Source organism: Marmota monax, unplaced genomic scaffold (genome assembly GCF_021218885.2).
Source record: "Marmota monax isolate L192 unplaced genomic scaffold, Marmota_monax_Labrador192_F-V1.1 WCK01_AAM20220418_F8-fsc00178, whole genome shotgun sequence".
Classification (NCBI taxonomy): Eukaryota; Metazoa; Chordata; class Mammalia; order Rodentia; family Sciuridae; genus Marmota; species Marmota monax.
This window is the reverse complement of record NW_026694501.1, coordinates 1914564-1927407: the sequence shown is the minus strand read 5'-3', so window position 1 is coordinate 1927407 and position 12844 is coordinate 1914564. Positions and strand designations below refer to the sequence as shown.

At 42.4% G+C, this 12844-nt stretch overlaps 1 protein-coding gene across 8 annotated transcripts in view; it reads right to left on the bottom strand.

The window, feature by feature from the left end:
- Il1r1 (interleukin 1 receptor type 1) overlaps positions 1–12105 on the bottom strand; it is an 80628-nt gene extending 68523 nt beyond the window's left edge. For 3 of the 8 annotated variants that reach the window (XM_046420030.2, XM_046420029.2, XM_046420033.2), the window contains exon 1: positions 10661–11002. The gene's annotated coding sequence lies outside the window, so the exon portion shown is untranslated. Of the gene's footprint in view, positions 1–6664; positions 6780–10660; positions 11003–12048 lie in introns of those variants that run through there. The other 5 variants (XM_046420035.2, XM_046420036.2, XM_046420028.2 and 2 more) reach the window with 4 other exon arrangements.
- Positions 12106–12844: the final 739 nt, after the last annotated feature.

The window sequence follows — 12844 nt, the reverse complement described above, 5'->3', positions numbered from 1 at the left end:
CTGAGCTCAGGCCTCAGTGTGGTCAAGGTTCCCCAGGTAATTCTACTATGCAGCCAGGGTTGAAAACTACCACCTATAAAATAGAGACTTATTCTTTTCAGCAGAATCTGACCCTATTTGCAGGCAGCAATGCCCATTTTCTATGCATTCTTGGCAGACAAAGCAAGGCCTGAAGTAAGTTTGGCTTCAGGGACTGATTCGCACCCACCAGATTTCCCTAAAACAACAATTTGTGGTATGGACATCAGCTGCAGACTAAAGGAAGGGCCTGTCTCTGCCCCAAAGCCCCAGTGTTATTCAATGTCCTGTGAACCTGGTTTTCTATACACTCTGCCACATTACCTTACCAAATTTTTGACTGTGGAAAAAGTTTAGAATTCTGATCTCGCAGTTACATAAATCTCAGAGTTTGAGGTTGATGATCTATTCAAGTATGGTGAGTGATGTTGAATGTAATTTCCCACATTATTACAACAGCAAAAATGTAACCTCTCTTTTTCCCTCTGAGTCAGCTCAAGAACCACGGGGCTGATGTAGAGAAAGACTTAAGCCCTGAAGACAATTCATTCAAAAAGGTAGTTATGTCAAGTTCACATGAGATTTTTCAAAGTAAGTTTCAATACACACACCATCACTGCTGCTAATAGTCATGTATTTTCCCTCTCAGGAAGAAATCCTGTGAATTTTTGCATATGGTTTTATAGACTATAACAGAAAGATGATGCAATTGGTAAAACCAGGTTTTTCCCACCTGCTTCCAGAAGAGTCTGTTTAACTACTCCAAAGAAATAACTACCGACTTCCTATGACACTTAAATGTGCACGTCAATGCCCTATCTCATTTTTTACTTGTTTTAATTTTCAAAGACTCTCTACCTGATCATTTTGTAGGCTAAAAAAAAAAAAAATCAAGCTTGCATAAAATGTCTCTTCTTAAAACTAGCTCACAGCTGGGTGCAGTGGCACACACCTGTAATCCCAGTGCCTTGGGAGGCTGAGACAGGAGGATTACAAGTTCAAAACCAGCCTCAGAAACGTAGTGAGGCCTTAAGCAACATAGCAAGACCCTGTCTCCAAATAAAAAAATAAACAGACTGAGGATATAGCTCAGTGATTAACTGCCCCTGGATTCACTTCCCAGTACCAAAAAATTTTTTACACTAGCTTACAGATAACGTGGGCCAATTTAGATGATCTCTCAGAGGTGGTGGAAGGAATTGAGAGTCTCAGGCTTGATGTGAACAAATTCCGAAAAACTCAGGACCCACAACTTCAACTTCAAACAGTCCCTGGTTTACAACGGTTCAGTGTGTGTGTGTGTGTGTGTGTGCGTCTTCCTGCACGCGCACACATATGTATGTTTTTTATTTTATAATGGCTCAAAAAATGATACCCATTCAGTAGAAACCATACTGGGGAATGTGAATTTGGATATTTTCCTGAGCTAATGATATGCAGTGTGACACTCTCTTGATGCCAGGTGGTGGCAGTGAGCTGCAGCTCTCACAAAGCCCCATAATCACCAGGGAGAGCAGCCAGTGCTCCACAGTATGCTCTGCAGCTAAGTGATGGTGCTCATCAGAGGATCAAATGCATTTTTAGGATAGTTTCAACTTACAATGGGTTTCTCAGAGCATAACCCAGTTGTAAGTTGAGAAGCATCCAGACCTCTTACAAGCATTGTTCCATAAACCAGTGTTTTCCTAACTCGGGTCGTCTTGTCATTTCAACACGATGACACGGAAAGAGGTTTGAGAGTCCAAGGGACTCACGTTCAAATCCCAAGTCTGCTATTTATTTGCTGCAACCTGAAGAAACTTAGCTACTCAGCCTCAGTTTTCTCTGGAACAAATTGGTGATAATTATAAAACCTGGGTGGGAAATACGTAATGTCCGTAAAGCTCTCGGACAGAGCAGGGAGGAGACTGAAGACTACTGATTCTTGTTTGTTCTGGAACTGCCACGTGAGCTGCCTGCCTTGCCAAGGAAGCCGAATGCTGTGGGTACAGCCCCCAAGACAGGATGGCTGCAAATCACTGGTATGGCTTCACATTAGCCTTGAACAGAGCCAGAGAGAGGTAGGGGCCAGAAAATAAAATAAATAAAATAAAATCACAGGCAAGAAAATGCCTAACAATAGTTCTCCCAGGACTTCCAGTCAAGTTCTACCCTCTCACTAACTCCGGGAATAGAATTAGGGAAGCCACATCAATCTCTGGGGGCATAATTATGGCTTGGGGATATGTTGGTTTTGTGGCTTATGTTAGACGGTTATTGGTTGTAAATGTCTGAGCAACTCCAGCCATCAAAAGCAACACTGTGCCTCAGAAAAGAAGGAAACCAGTGTTGAGAGTTTCAGCATCTTTACAAAAAAGACAGGGGACAGCTCATAAGTGTGTTCACGTCCAATAATTTCTCCTTGACTAATAAAGGAAGGCAAACATCCACAAAAGACACCAACGTGCCAACACAAATGTGCTAATTCTATAGCAATGTCATCATTCATTTGTTCCTTCATTTGTTCCTTCATTCTTGGAGCATTATAAAATTCTGCTAAAATCCCTACTGAAAGTGTAATCTTTAAAGCCAATTGTGCTGCTCTCCTAGACTGATCAGACAGCATCTTAGTCTGTTCAGGTTTCTGTAACAAGTTGGCCTGGATGGTTTAAATGACAGACATTAATTTCTCATAGTTCTGGAGGCTGGGTGTACAAGATCAAGATGTCAGCATATCCAGTGTCGGGTAAGGGCCCACTTCCTGGTTTGCAGAGAGCTGATTTCTCCTTGTATCCCTACATGGCCAAAAGAAATCAAGCTAGCTCTCTGTCCCCTTCTTATAATGGGGTTGATCCCATTCGAGAGGGCTTTGCCCTCACAACCTAATTACTTCCAGAAGAAACTTCACATTGGGATGAGGGAGTCAACCTATGAATTTGGGGGGCACATATTCAAACATCCAGGGCAAACAGAGAGAAAAACCCAAAACCTAAAACTCTCTGATTCCTAAAATATTTTTCTCAATTATCATCACAGGCATATTTCAAGTTTTATAAATATGTTTCTGGACTTCTTTTTTGAAATTACAGTCTGCCCTCTGCATCTGAAATTTCACATCTATGGAGTCGGCCAATTGTGGACTGAAGATATACAAAAGAAATAAAGAATGTGTGTCTGTACTGAACATGTACAGAATTTTTTTCAATCCCTACTCCTGAAACAATATAGCATAACAACTATGTGTGAAGCATTTACATTGCATTAGTTATTATGCAGAGTAATCTAGAGATGAATTAAAGTATACAGAGTACGGTGCACAGGTTCTATGCAAGTACTACACTATTATACATCAGACTTGAACATCCTCAGATTTTGGTGTCCACAGAAGATTCTGGAAGCAATTCCCTCCAGATAATGAGAAACAACTACATTCCTTTTGCAGCTTTGTTTACCCAGCAAGTTCACTGGACAACCTGTACCATGTTGAGTCTGATTAGGGCAATTCTGTCTGAGCCATTCACCTGTGGAGTCACTTCTCAGAGGCAGAACCTGCTCTCTTGTCCCTGGTTCAGGAGGTGAAGCTCACTGAGTCATAAGCTGACCTTGCAGCCTATGGCTGTCTCCTGGTCCCCAATCCCTGAAGAACTCCCAACATCAAGCAGCCCACCCCCACCAGCAGAAGATTTACCAGTAGCTCACACAGAAAGCCAAAGTCCTCGTGTAGAACCCCAAGGTAGGTGGGCCCTCCACTCACCCACTCCCTGCTTTCTTTTTTATCGTGGACATTTAATTTCATCTCACAACTGAACTACAAGCTTCTCTGAGTTTTCTAGATCTTTGTGTTTTCCTTTCTACCCTCTCTTCCACTCACCATCACCAGCATCTAGAACGATGCTCAGCAGAGACTGGACACAGTAATCACTGGTCAAGTCAGTGAGGGTTGGGGAAGTAGCTCAGTGGTAGAACACTTGCCTAGCATGTGTAAAGCCCTGGGTTCAAGCCCCAGAATTTTTAAAAAAGAAAAATCTACTTAGTATTATACGAAATAATGAATGAAGAGATCTTTGCAAATAGAGTTTTATTTCTGGGAGAGGTAGAATGTGCTTTTATAAAGCATCTCCACAGCCCTATGGAGGTAGAGCTTTTGTCACTTGTCTCACAGTGAGCACAGGGCTGGGTGCCAGCCCTACACCCAGCGTCCTGCCTGTCATCATCTCTCTATGGCAAACACGACAAATCAAATGTGCTCAAGCGTAGGAACCATGCCTCCCTGATATCATCCAGGTGGGCAATTGCGGTCTACTAGGTAAACATTTACAGGCTCTGGTTGTATCTTCCCAGCCTGGGACTGAAGTCTACCCAAAACTTTCAATAAAATTCAGTCTCCTACCTCGGCCTGAAATGCCCACCATGATCCAGCCTCCACCTCGGCCTCCAGCTCACCTCCAAGATCCCTTCCTCACCCTCCACCAGCCATAAAGAGACCATTCTGCTTCTCACACAAGTGTCAGGCTGCTGTGTCCTCTGCCCTCTGCCTCCTGGATCCTTCTCGTGTTTCGGACCTCATCCTTTCCCGGAAGGAATCCTAATCACCAGAGCAAGGTGGATCTCGGCCCCTCAGACGCTATCTCAGTGGTCTGTCTGTCTCTTTCCTGGTGCCTTTCACAATATGTGCCAACTTGTACCGCTGCCTGGCAGTAGCCAGATCCCCCTCACCCACCATGGCATCCCAACTGCAAATTTATGTTTGCATTCACATGGCTAGACACACAGCAAGGCTAGGAAAATATTTGTTGAATTAATAAATGATGATCAGAAATGGTTTTAAGCCAAGTGAATAGGTGCCCAACCTCAGCCATGATATGAAAGGAGGAAATTAAAAGCACACCAAGTTCACCTCTTTCTCCTTCAACACTACCAGAATTTAATAATAACTCCCCTGATATCATACAACATTGACAAGCACATATTTCTCAAACATCCCTGGTGAGAGTGTTCATTGGTATAAGCTGGTTAGAAGTGGATGGGAAATCTTGACAGATGTCAAAATCACAAATGTACTGTATGAATATGTCACAACGAATCCTACTATTATGTATAATCAATGCATCAATAAAAACATTTTTAAAAGTCACAAATAACACATAGCCTATGCACAACTACACTTTCAGAAGTTTAACCAACAGATATATATTCTTGCGCTTTTGCAAAATGACACGGGCAGGCTGTTACTCATGGCAACACTGGCTATAATATCAAGACTGCAAGCAACTTGGATGCCCAGCAATAGGTTAAAAATACAGTATGTCAGATACAGAAATGGAACAAAGTGCAGAGCAGTACCCACCACTAGTGAGAGAGAGGGAAAGAAATACAAGAAACTCTTAGTTACTTCCAGTGAAGAAGAGGGAGAGAGGAGGCTGGGGAAAGGGAAGAGAGGGAGCCTTCACTGAGTAGCCTTTTCAAATGTGTTATCTATGCAAAAGGAACTAAATCATGCATCTACTCCAAAAACTTAAGAATTCCAAAATCTTATGGAAATTTTTAACCAAAAGATAAGTAAAATTCCATTTTTAATTACATTCACATCCCCATTTTACAAATGAAACAACTAAGCAAAGAGAAGATAGGTAAGTTGCCCAGGAGAAAATGAAGCTGGCCTCCACTCCCAAGCCAGCGTCCACCATATTCACCCTACCCTCCTCTGAGACATTCTCTGCACTTTCTTGGTAAAGATTGGGGGCTCAGTGGATGGGAAGTATAAGGAAAGTGTTTCCACATATTTTAAACTTCATCATATCTGGGTTGACAAGGTAAATTGGATAGTCCTGCCAGGGAGGATTGGGTCTGACCATTTTGCACTGGCTTATGTAGATTCAAGGAAATTTAAGTGGAGCTGTCCCTAACCTCCAAGTGAAAGGGTGACTTGGCTGAGTCTCCAGGCTCAGAACTCCAAATGCAGCAGAATTGGACTCTTCGCATCTTTTGGATGGAAGAACCAAGAGCATCAGCAATCACTCAGTTGTCCAAGCCAGTGTGGCATCTGGACTTAAAAGCTAAATGAAGTTGGTGGGAATTGATGGACATTTTTTCACTAGCTGCCATCTTGGGCATCTGGGCATGGCTGGCCCTAGATCTGGAATATGGCTGAACTTCTCGGGATCTCAGCATGTTTGCCCCTAGATGATAATGAAACCAGTTGACTATCCTTTATCTGAAATGCTTGGGACCAAAACTGTTTCAGATTTTGAATTTTTTTTTTTCCAGATCTTGGAACATTTGCACATACACGAGTTATCTTAGGATAGGATCCAAGTCTAAATACAAAATTCATTTATGTTACATCTATACACATTATCTGATACAATATTCTTAATAATTTTGTGCATGAAACAAAGTTTCACAGTATGGGATTTTCTACTTGTGGCATTGTGTTTGTGATCAAAAAGTTCCAAATTTTGGATTTTTTGATTAATGATGTTCATCTTGTACCAATCTTGCAAGGTTGTAAGAAAGATGTAAGATAATATATATCAAAAACCAAGAACAGTTAGTGTCCATTAAGGAAGACTCAATAGTGGTAACTGTAGACCCAAGTAAGCAGCACAGACATCAGCAGTAGCACTGAAACCACGTGTCATTGTCTCCAAAGTTCAGCTGGACCTACCTTCACAGTCCCCTCAGCTCCACACTGAGACTCTGCACTCGGACTCCAGCTCTGTACTCACTACTCACTCATGTGACTTCAAGCAAATCACTTCTCGGTGCCTCCCTTTTCTAATCTGCAGCATAAATCGTAATAATGAATACTTTTTATGTTAATATGAAGTACTTAGAGCCAGGTCTCACATATAATAATACCCCATTAAGTATTAGCTATTACTCTTATTCAGAACCAAGTTTGAACCATTCTTAAATGTCGGTTTGGCCCTGATTTTTATTCACCATAAGGTCAGAGTAAAAATCTTTGTCCCTCTTTCCTTAAAGACTTTCACATTCTCACCACCTCCAGGAGACTGGTCCTTGGCTCTCCCTTTTGCAGGAACTACCCTTGTCTTACCTTCAATCGCTTCATAAAACTCTATTCAGAGATTTTAAGAATTTACCCATTAGAAACTGAAATCCACCTAAACTAAACTAAAACAATCCACTTGGCCTTAAAAAGCTCCATTTGGGTTGATTTTTAAAATCTTCTGTGATTCCTGTTTTGGAATGTTCCTCTTCTGGCAGAACTGGGTAAACATATTTTGTATTTCCCTTATATTGACCCATTCACAAAGTGTTTACTGAACTCTCACAGCGAAGGGCCCCACACGCACCCCTGGGGAGGAAAAACACATGAAACCTGTCCCTGTCCTTCAGAGCTGTCAGAACAGGGACCAGGGTAATGCACAGGAATGACCACAACGCAGCGTGAAGAACGTGGCACATGGTCCTGGACTCAAGTGGAATAAGTAACTAGCAAATCAGAAACCATTTTTAATCTAAAGTATTCCATGTGCTACTGGAACATACCAAATACTGGCTGCTGAATCTAAAACCAAGAAGCATGTTGTCACTCAGGAGTGCACAAACACACAAACGCACACATTCATAAACACACACCCACACATGTATAAACACACCCCCACACAGACACATACATTTTCCAAGTTTAGAATTGGAAGACATCATCAAAGTTTTGGTGTGCTGCTCTTCAGAAACTATATATATTACAGAAAGTAAGACATAGATAAATTATAAGACTTGAGCATTTGCAATCTAAATTGAAAAAGAACAAAATGCTCCAAAATCTGATATTTTTTGAGCACTGACATGATAAAAAATGTTTGAAATTTTGGAGTATCTTGGATTTTGGATTTTCAGATTAGGGATATTCAACCAGTAAAATATACATGAAAAAAAAAATCTGAAAAACTCTGAAATAAATCTGAAACATTTCAGATCCCAAGCATTTTGGATAGGGATACTCCGCATGTAGTAATAACAACAATAACGATAAAATCATTTTGCAATTGCATTTTTTTCCATTAATAGAAAAAGGTCCTCTATCCTGCTGCTCTATGGATAGAACAGGCCTTGTCTCTACCTTTTTTTTTTCCTTTTCTTTTCTTTCTTTCTTTCTTTCCTTCTTTTTTTTTAAGAGACAGGGAAGGTGTCACTATGCTGCCCAAGCTGATCTCAAACTCCCTGGCTCAGGATGTCCCCTTGCCTCAGCTCCCGAGTAGCTGGGACTATAGGCAAGAGCCTCTGCATGGAACTTCTCTAAACGTTACAACTAAAAAAAAGAGGGAAAAAAAATCATAAAAGTGAGGTTTACCCCAGGTGGTTCATCAGAAGCAAAAGCTTCGGCTTCACCACGCTGAGCACACTTTCTGAGAGACATCAAATGAGGCCACAGACCTCAGAAATTAGGTTGACACAAGTTACGATAAAAGGTGAAGGCTTCGGCGATGAGTAACCAAGAAGTAAGAAACCAAACCCAAGGGGACAAAAGAGGAAGCCAGGAGGTTTTACTAAGTGTTTCTTAAAGTAAACTAGGACAACAAAAATAGCTTTTGCCGGTGATTTCAGGTTAGAACAAGTTGTTTTTTAAAATGGTAAAACCCAATGCTGATAAACATACTAGAAAATGGAATTCAGACATTGCTGATGGGCATATCAATTAACAGCACATTCCCAGGACTGATCTAGAAGCAGAGTTCAAGAGCTTTAAAAATTCTTATGTCCTTTGACCCTGAAATTTTACCTCTAGAAATTTATCCCCAGGGAATATTCAAGAAGAGATACAAAGGTGTAGCAGCAAAGATGTTAGTTTTCACACCGTTAATAATAGAAAAAGTAAATAATCAGTCAAATAATTCAGTAAATTATCTATGCAATCTAATTTAAAAGCAGTGGTAGAAGGAAATTCATTGCCACAGATGCTCACAATATATTGCTGAGAGGTAAACGCATGTTACAAAACAGCGTGCACAGGACAAGTATATTTCTTCAAGATGTGAATACATTCAGAGAAAAAGATACCCACCAAAATGTTAGTACAGGCTCAGTATCTCTTATCCAATGCTTGGCCAGAAGTCTTTCATATTTCAGAGTTTTATAGATTTTGGAATTTTGGAATCGATTTTCCTAATTAAGCATTCCTGATCCCAAAATCTGAAATGCTCTAAAATCCAATTTGGACTATTTTGGACTTCAGATTTTCCGATTAGGGTTGATCAGTTTGTAGAATTTCTCTCATAGTGATATGTTGCTATTTTTCATCTTTTTAAATTATCTAAATGTATTATTTTTTAAATTTTATTATTTTGACCATGAGCATGTGATATTGGTGTAGATTTATGAAGGGCATATTTTAAAAGTGGGTCTCCACCATTCCTTGACCTGGCTGTCAAGTTTTTCTCCTGAGTAAACTAGGCTTGTGCAAATAGGGCTCATGGGTTCAAAGATTAGCTGCATGTTGTACTGGGAAGGTCAAGTTCATCTCAGAAAGCATTCCTGCGTCATTCTGGACAATCACATCTTCTTTCTTCCAACAGATCAACCCATTTATGATGAACAGAAATCCCAGGCACTGGACACACCCACCACTGTTCTCCAGTTGTTCTTAGTGAATGTTTGACTCTCCACACCTGCTGACCACCGGCTGCTCCTTTTAGAGCATCCTTTTCCACCATCCTTCAATTCACACTCTCACAAACACAGTGCAAAAGTAACATTTTGCCTAAGAGCAGCAGAGAGATATAAACTGAATTGAAGTGAGTGGCATGGATAGAACCTCATTTCGTCCTCTTATTTCCTTCCCTTAATCTGTCCTGTTCTGTCTCATTTTCTGACTCTTTCCCACAACAACACACCGTTGTTGGGAATCATAGAGGTGAAGATGCCCAATAAGAAAGGCAGTTTCTAATCCCCTCTCAGAGGGCACAGTCTTCTCTACAGGTCTATGTGTAACCTTTGCAAAGCTCCCTATAGTAAGTCATCCTGTGCTTTTCATGTTACATTTTAAGCCCTTATCAAAGGAATCATGTACAAGTCTTGCCAGCACAATGCATTGTGACATCATCATCATCATCATCATCATCATCATCATCATTATATACTGAAAACTGAATGCAGGAGCAACTTTCATTACTGAGCTACACCCCTGATCCTTTTTATTTTTTGATTTTGAGACAGAGTCTCGCTAAATTGCGGAGGCTGGCCTTGAACATGTGATATTTTTGCCTCAGCCTCCTGAGTCACTGGGATCAGAGTGCATTATAACCGTGAAGTATTGTTAAGCCTCCTGCAACATTTTGAGTGAGATTATGCCCCTTTAAAACTGTAGATGCTTAACAGAAAGTGATATATCTTAATCCTAACATCCACACCATCATTATAAGAGGATCTTATTTATAATGCCCATCATTTATAACCCTCTATACTTCCTAAAGTCACATAACTTTATGGCTTATCAGTAGTATACAGTCATTAGTAAATTTGCCATTAAATAAAGCATAGGTGATCATAAGTGATCTTTTAATATGGCTCATACACACACCTGAAGGTTTAATGTGCGTACAGAGCCACACCTAACTCCAAGAAACTCCCCCCCACCACCACCATCAGAAAAAAAAAAAAAAAAAAAAAAAACCTAACGGGCAATTAATCATCTTACCGTTTCTGTTCATCGTTGGGGCATTTGGAAATGGCTGGCCTCGTAGGAAGCGGCCGCTCTCAGGATAATTCAGCAAGTTTTCTTCCCCCCAATGAAGCCTGCTGGTTGACGCTGGTTGTTAAAAACAAAAGCACATTCTGAAGTCAGCCCTGGATAGTTTTCCTAATGCTTTTCTCCCCCTTTCCCAAAGAGCCCTGGGTTAGGGTCTGTGTCACATGAGAATGACACCTCATATCTTGTCAGACAACTCAGAGAAAGTGGGCTCCTGGTGATGCCTATGTCAGGGACTCTGAAGGCTTTAATCCTTCGGCAGTGACACATCTGGGGAGCTATGAACAGGAAATCCAGACCTGGGCGGCCAGCCAGAATCATTCAGCAAACGTGCCAAGCCCTTGCGAAACACCAATACCCTCACTGCACATTAACCTCCAATGTTTCACAAGGCTGTTGTCTCTCTCCTCATGACCTTGCATTAAACCTGCACCAGGTTGGTGACAGTGGCCTCACCATCAGGGTCCTGACCACTCGGGGCCAGGCCTGGAGTCTTGTCTCCTTCACTCTCAGCCTCGGTGAGCAATTGCTCCGAGGGACCCCCCCCCCCCCCCCCCGCATTCGGTTCTGCTCACGTTCCAGACATCCAACCTCTCTGCTTAATGGTGCCCACCACCTCTGTCGCCTGCCCCGAGAACACTGGAAGTCTCTCTTCTCTGCATCCTGGACGCGAGACAGCCCTCCTACTCTCCTCGGCTCAGGACTGATGCTCCAGAGCAGCAAGTAGAGCAGGGAGGGCATAGGGAGACGGGAGCCATAGCCGGACTGATCTGCACTTGGGAAGCTGAGCTGGCAGGGTCCATTCTCATGTCCTAAAGCCCCTCATGTGCCCGGCATTGCTATGAGTGTTCTCAGTGTAATGCAGAGTCCAGTCTGTCTTGGTGCTAGCCAAAAACCTCAGCGCAGGGAGGAAGTCAGTCAAACCTCCTATTCCAGCACTCAAAGCCCCCATTTGCTGGTCTCAAATGCATGTCCACTACTGCTTCCATTGCCCTTTCCCAGAAACCTTTGCACTGACTCTAGAAACATCATTTACACCTTCAGTCCTACTGTTACCTCTGCAGCTCCTATTCTGCCATTTTCTTCCTTACCCTGTGGAATGTGAACCTACCCAGTGCACCTCCCACCACCTCTTTGCCCCTCTTCCCATTTTCTGGTCTTGGCCCCTGTTCTCTCAAGCACACCTCCACTGCTCCCTGGGGTGATTCCTCCTGCTCTGAACCCATGCCTTCTCTCGGTGCTATTAACAGGGATAGCAAGTGATCCATGCCAGGACCTCTTCTAGGAAATTTAAATTATTTGATCCCATTCTACAGATGAGGAAACCAGTCAAGTACCCTTCTCTTAGCCAGGCAGGGATGGAGCCCAGGTGGAGTTCAGTCCAGTGCTGCTCTTCAAGTCTTACCTGAGATTCAGCACAATTTATTTGGGAACAGGGCTTATCTACTCAGGAACTGTGCAATTTCCTAGCAGTCAGTCTCACACTTCTTGGTACCCTTCCCAGAGGACAACCCATTCTAGGCAATGACGAAGCAGCTGTGATTAATTGGTAGATTAATTACCTCTTATTGAGAACACAAATGTTCCAATTTAGCCATGGACAGGGATGGTAACAACATTAATAAGTACAATGGTCCTGAAGTTCAAGGCAATATCCCCAGAGAGGTTTTGCTGACAGTTCTAACCTATCCCTAATGTGGATGTTCAAGTCTAAGCCATCTGGTGAATCAACAGACGGCTGAAGACAGAAACACATTGAGACACGTGACGTGTCTCTCAGAGGTCAGGTGGAAATTTCCACCTGCCTCCAAGGTGGAATCTTGGGAGGGACAGGCTCCACTCCAACCCCAAGGGCAGCCCCTCTGGTCTGAGCCAACTTGGGTAAACCTCCCTTCTGTCCAAAAACAACTAGAGACAAGCTTGCCCAGGGCAAAGCTCATCAGCACACAGAGTGCTCCTGACCGTGTCCGTGGGTTCAGAGCTCCTGTTGGACAGTAGTGGGGAGCTAACCTCTAAAGAGGACAGCTATTGACACCCTTCTTAAGCAAAAAGGGAAATAGCTTGAGGAATAAGTCCATGCACAGGGAAGGGCTTCTAGACAAGTACAGAGAAAGTGCTAGAAATGAATCCAAC